The following is a 7,128-nucleotide window of genomic DNA, read 5'->3' as shown; positions in this document are numbered from 1 at the left end:
TTTCTTTGTCTATCCCAGGCCACCAGACCAGATCTCTGCAGCGCTGCTTCAGCTTTACAATGCCCAGGTGGCCCTCATGAGCCATGGTTAGAACACGTGCACGCAGGGCAGTAGGGATGATGGTGCAGAGGCCACGTGCCACACAAGTCTCATTCCAACAGGACAGCTCCTGCTTTACCCTGGAGAATGGAGCCAGCTCGTCGGGCACCTTGTGAGGCCAGCCATTCTGGATGTAGTCGTGAAGCTGGGAGAGGACAGGGTCAAGCTCGGATGCCTCTTTTAGCTCTTGCAGCAATACTGTGGTCTGTAATGGGGTGTGTAACATCTGGACCATGTCCTGTTCAGCATGCTCTGAGTCAGTATGCGTGTGTGTGACAGGGTGTGGTGAGACGGAGCGCGACAGCAGGTCAGCCACCACATTATCTCGGCCAGGAGTGAACTTCAGGTCGAAGTTATATTGGTGCAGGCGGTCGGCCCAGCGGTGTAGCCTTAGTGGTCTGTGGCCTGTCCCAGACGTCGAGAGTAAAGCAGTTAAAGCTTGATGGTCCGTTCTCAGGGTGAAAGCACGGCCGTAGAGGTACAGGTGCCACCTCTCGCAGGCCCAGATGCAGGCTAATGCTTCGCGCTCACCTACGGAGTACCGCTGCTCAGTAGGGCTAAGTGCCCGTGAGGCAAAGGCGATCGGCTTCTCCACACCTGCTTGCACCTGTGACAGTACTGCTCCGATGGCTGTAGCCGACGCATCACATGTGACAAAGGTTGGGCTGGCAATGTCGAAGTGGGCTAGCACTGGAGTTGTTGTGAGCTGAGTTTTGAGTGTGTGCACGGCATCAGAGCACTCCAGTGACCACACCCACGGCTCCTCCCTATGCAACAGTTGTTGCAGTGGAGCAGTAATAGCAGAGTAGTGAGGGAGAAACTTCAAGTAGTAGCCCGTCATCCCCAAAAAGGAGGCAAGCTGCACAGCTGAGGTGGGCTCTGGGATGGCCAGAATCGCTTCCACGTTCGAGTGAAGTGGGGAGATGCCTTTTGCTGACACCTGAAAACCCACATACTCAATAACTGGTGCAGAGAAGATGCACTTTTCAGTGTTGAGGGTAAGTGTGTGTTTGCTGAGGGCTGCAAAGACTCAGTGGAGGCGGTCGTCATGGCTCTCAGGGGTGGCCCCATGAACCACAACATCATCTAGGTTAATGGCCACGCCTGGTATGCCAGCCAAGACAGTTGGCATGATCTTTTGGAAACAGCTGGGGGCAGAGCTCATCCCGAAGGGCATGCAGGTGTAGCGGAACACCCCAACATGAGACACAAAGGTTGTCAGGTTCCTGCTGCTGGGGTGGAGGGGCACCTGCAGGTAGCTTTGCTTGAGGTCAAGTTTGGAGAAAACTGTTGAGCCATGAAACTGAGCAGTGAGCTCTTCTGCAGTTGGAAGGGGAAACTTATCTGGGATAATTGCCTTGTTCACTGCACGCAGATCGACACACACACGTAGGCCCCCAGACTTCTTTTTTGCCACCGCCAGGTTTGAGATCCAGGGCGATGCATTCACAGCTTCGATGATGCCATCGTCCAGCATCTGCTTGAGCTCAGTGGTGACATCATCACGGAGAGCCAGAGGGACGCAGCGGAGGGGTTGTATGACTGGTTTGATGTCGGGGTTCAACAGAGGCTGGTGGGCAAACGTGGTGAGGCAGCCCAAGCCCTCGAACAGTAGTGGCCACTTTTGCTGCCATGAAGTGGTGACAGCCAGAATTGCAGTTCCCTTTGTGTCCACCAGGGAGAATCCCAGCGCTGAGAAGAGGTCCAGACCCATCAGGTTGGCTCCACGACGGGAAACTTGGAAGAGGAAACTGGATACGACCTTATTGCCATACCCCACAGTCAGTTTAATGGACCCCACTAGATCGATTTTTGCATCCCCATAAGCTGACAGGGAGGTAGTTGGTGCAGACAGGGGCAGTGCACTAAAGAAAGAGTTGTATGTGTGCATGTTCAGGAGAGACACGCTTGCACCAGTGTCCACGAGCAGTGGGATACACACATCATTTAACTGCACAGAGCATGTTTTGAATGAAGTTGGCTGTGAGTTGACATTGTGAATGACAGTGGGGGCATGTGACGTGGCTTGGTCTGACACTGGAGCAGAGCGGCACACAGTGGCAAAGTGATTACGTTTACCACAATTTCAGCAGCGGCACGGTGGTGTAGTGGTTAGCGCTGTCGCCTCACAGCAAGAAGGTCCTGGGTTCGAGCCCCGGGGCCGGCGAGGGCCTTTCTGTGCGGAGTTTGCATGTTCTCCCTGTGTCCGCGTGGGTTTCCTCCGGGTGCTCTGGTTTCCCCCACAGTCCAAAGACATGCAGGTTAACTGGTGACTCTAAATTGACCGTAGGTGTGAATGTGAGTGTGAATGGTTGTCTGTGTCTATGTGTCAGCCCTGTGATGACCTGGCGAATTGTCCAGGGTACCCCGCCTTTCGCCCGTAGTCAGCTGGGATAGGCTCCAGCTCGCCTGCGACCCTGTAGAAGGATAAAGCGGCTAGAGATAATGAATGAGATGAGATGAGACAATTTCGGCAGATTTGGCCACGAGCGGGACAATTTTGGGCTCTAGACTGGTGAGAGGACGAGCCACAGTTATTACACGGCTGTGGAGGAGGAGGCTGTGGAGGCGGCTGTGGGCGTGGCCGCGGGCGAGATTGACGTCAAAGCATTTGGATTGCAGGAGAGTCGGCTGCCTCCTGGCTAGCCTCCGGTGACGGAACGGGCATGGGTGAAGGGGCGGGGGCATCTGCGATTGCTTGTGGGTTTGACAAAGCTGATGTGTATGCGGCTGCACTCTCTATTTGTAAGGCAATAGTCATGGCTTTTGTAAGTGTTAAATCATCAGCTTCCAGCAGGAGAGTTTCACGCACTTTTGCATTGTTTGTATGCTCAATTAGCTGATCGCGGATCATCTCATCCTGCAGTGCACCGAATTTGCATGAGCTGGCCAATGCACGCAAGTTTGCTACATACTGATGCACAGGCTCACCAGACAACTGATGTCTTTGATGAAACAGAAATCGATGCAAAAGGGCGCTCTGTGGGGTAGCATAGTGGGCATTCAGAAGTTCCAGTGCTTTTTTGTAATCACTAACGGTACCTGACTCGAGTGCTCCAAGCACACGCTGACCTTCGGCTCCCAGGCAATGCTGCAGCAGCGCTTTCTTACGTGCGGCAGGCACATCGGTCAGTCCCACTGCTAGGAGGAAGGTTTCAAATGACTGAATCCAGCGGGTCCAAGGAATCGGTGGCTCACCCGGCAGTGCGAGGAACGGTGCGGGTGGTGGTAGGTTTATGTCAGCCATCCTCGTCGCCAATGTTACGTTTGAAAACGTGTAGTGAATAAAATGAAGCACACGGAACACAGCGGGTGAAGTTTAACTCCTCGTGTTTACTTACTAGAACCCCGAACCCCGGGCAAGACCCAAGCAACAGAACACAACATACTCAGACATAACACAATGCTTTAAGCATAATCGAACTGGCCTGAACTGGACATAACAATGGTCAGCAAACCATCTGGTAGTAGTTTAAGGCTGTGGTCATCCCTGTTGCTTCCAGCCAGCCTTTTCAGCAATGACCTTCTGTGGCTGACCCTCATTGTGGAGGGTGTCGATGATTGTCTTCTGGACAACTGTCAAGTCAGCAGTCTTCCCCATGATTGTGGTTGCATGTACTGAACTAGACAGAGAGATACACAGTATTTGTACTGTTTTACTCAAACTGTAAATGAAATATTCTAATATTTTGAGATATGTTTTTACATTTTTTGCACTGTAGGTCACAATTATCAAAATTAAAATAGAAAAAATGCTTGAAACATTTTAATTTATGTGTAATGAGTCTAAAATATATTAAACTTTCACTTTCTTAAATAACTGATGGAAAATATTGAACTTTTTCATGATATTTGATGCACCTGTATAATTTGAATTACAGTTAAGCTAAACGTACATTTCTTGTAGTTGCAGCTTGTTCAGATTCTGTTTCTGATTGTCTCTCTGTCTGAATAAAAAAGAAACTTAATTCAAAGTGCCAATTCTCTTCAGGTCCATGTTGCCAAACCACAGTACTGGCATAACCATTATCAACCCAGTGGGCTTACTGCACAACCACTTCTGTATTCTTCTTGTGCTCCATTGTTTCCAGTTTATTCACTACAGTCACCATATTGTTATTTTACAGTTGGCATCTGCAAAAGCTCCCAAAGATGAACATCAATAATATTCATCAGATATGTAATAATACTTGCAAAGCCGCTTCTAGCAAGTTAAAGAAAAAAAGCTTGAAACTGTGTGCTTTGTCATACATACACAACTAAGGTAAGAACATTCCTATTTTATATAAAACTCATAATTAAGTAATACTGCACGAACAAGAGTGTGGTTATACTGAATATTGGCACAGCTAGGCTTAGGGTGTAAGTAATTACAGCTACAGTTAGGTCCATATATATTTGGACACTGACACAAATTTTGTTTTTTTACCTGTTTACTGAAACATATTCAAGTTATAGTTATATAATGGACATGGACATAAAGTCCAGACTTTCAGCTTTCATTTGAGGGTATCCACATTAAAATTGGATGAAGGGTTTAGGAGTTTCAGCTCCTTAACATGTGCCACCCTGTTTTTAAAGGGACCAAAAGTAATTGGACAATTGACTCAAAGGCTATTTCATGGGCAGGTGTGGGAAATTCCTTCGTTATGTCATTCTCAATTAAGCAGATAAAAGGCCTGGAGTTGATTTGAGGTGTGGTGCTTGCATTTGGAAGATTTTGCTGTGAAGAAAACATGCGGTCAAAGGAGCTCTCCATGCAGGTGAAACAAGCCATCCTTAAGCTGCGAAAACAGAAAAAACCCATCCGAGAAATTGCTACAATATTAGGAGTGGCAAAATCTACAGTTTGGTACATCCTGAGAAAGAAAGAAAGCACTGGTGAACTCATCAATTCAAAAAGACCTGGACACTCACAGAAGACAACAGTAGTGATTGATCACAGAATAATTTCCATGGTGAAGAGAAACCCCTTCACAACAGCCAACCAAGTGAACAACACTCTCCAGGAGGTAGGCCTATCAATATCCAAATCTACCATAAAGAGAAGACTGCATGAAAGTAAATACAGAGGGTTCACTGCACAGTGCAAGCCACTCATAAGCCTCAAGAATAAAAAGGCTAGCTTGGACTTTGCTGAAAAACATCTAAAAAAGCCAGCACAGTTCTGGAAGAATATTCTTTGGACAGATGAAACCAAGATCAACCTCTACCAGAATGATGGAAAGAAAAAAGTATGGCGAAGGAGTGGTACAGGTCATGATCCAAAGCATACCACATCATCTGTAAAACACGGTGGAGGCAGTGTGATGGCTTGGGCATGCATGGCTGCCAGTGGCACTGGGTCACTAGTGTTTATTGATGATGTGACACAGAAGCAGCCGGATGAATCCTGAGGTATTCAGAGACATACTGTGTGCTCAAATCCAGCCAAACTGATTGGTCGGCGTTTCATAATACAGATGGACAATGACCCAAAACATAAAGCCAAAGCAACCCAGGAGTTTATTAAAGCAAAGAAGTGGAATATTCTTGAATGGCCAAGTCAGTCACCTGATCTCAACCCAATTGAGCATGCATTTCACTTGTTAAAGACTAAACTTCAGACAGAAAGGCCCACAAACAAACAGTAACTGAAAACCGCTGCAGTAAAGGCCTGGCAGAGCATTAAAAAGGAGGAAACACAGCGTCTGGTGATGTCCATGAGTTCAAGACTTCAGGCAGTCATTCCCAACAAAGGGTTTTCAACCAAGTATTAGAAATGAACATTTTATTTACAATTATTTAATTTGTCCAATTACTTTTGAGCCCCTGAAATGAAGGGATTGTGTTTTTAAAAATGCTTTAGTTCCTCACATTTTTATGCAATCATTTTGTTCAACCCACTGAATTAAAGCTGAAAGTCTGAACTTCAACTGCATCTGAATTGTTTTGTTCACAATTCATTGTGGTAATGTACAGAACCAAAATTAGAAAAATGTTGCCTCTGTCCAAATATTTATGGACCTAGCTGTTTGTCTATATTCAGTATAACCACATTATTATGAGTGCAAGACTACTTTTATATAAGAATTCTATAAACAAGAAATGAATATTGAGTAAGTGACATTTCAGACAAAATATGACCAAATATTCTGCTTACACACTCAATTTATAGCATGTTTGCTAGCTAGCAGTGATTTGTACATTCCTATTAAACATGCTTCCAGTAACATTGGTGTGCCTTCTTCCTTTTCATCTTCATCTGACTTTAGTTGACAGTTTTATTCATGAAAAATATCATTTGCCACATCTACTGATTATGTAATAATAATACATCATATTTTAATAAAGATTTCAAACTAGGAAGTGGAAATTGGTGAACACAAGCAACCGGAGTTATACACATAGTGAAATGTCCCAGTGTGGTAATAGGAAATATAATCTATCAAATTAATGGACTAACTAATTTATACAACTAACTGTTGTATAAATACTAACCCCATTTTCAGAAAAGTTGGACTATGCAATAGTCCATGCAAATGGACTATGCAAATATGTGATTTGTTAATTTATGTGAACCTTCATTTAACTGACAAAAGTACAAAGAAAAGAGTTTTAATAGTTTTACTGACCAACTTAATTGTATTTTGTAAATATAAACAAAGTTAAAATTTGATGCCTGCAACACACTCAAAAAAAAAAAGTTGGGACAGAGGCATTATTACCATTGTATTACATCACCTTTCCTTTTAATAACACTTTTTAATTGTATGGGAACTGAGGATACTAGTTGTTTCATTTTTTCAATTGGAATTTTTGCCCATTTTTGCTTGATACAAGACTTCAGCTGCTCAAAAGTCCGTGGTCGCCGTTGTCTGATTCTCCTCTTCATGATGCACCATACATTCTCAGTAGGGGACAGATCTGGATTGGCAGCAGGCCAGTCAAGCACATGCACTCTGTGTCTGTGAAGCCACACTGTTGTAGACTGTGCATAATGAGGCCTGATACTGTCCTGCTGAAATAAGCATGGACCTCCTGGGAAAA

The sequence above is a fragment of the Neoarius graeffei genome, chromosome 4 (genome assembly GCF_027579695.1).
Source record: "Neoarius graeffei isolate fNeoGra1 chromosome 4, fNeoGra1.pri, whole genome shotgun sequence".
In the NCBI taxonomy this organism is placed as follows: Eukaryota; Metazoa; Chordata; class Actinopteri; order Siluriformes; family Ariidae; genus Neoarius; species Neoarius graeffei.
Note: the sequence above shows the minus strand (reverse complement) of the source record.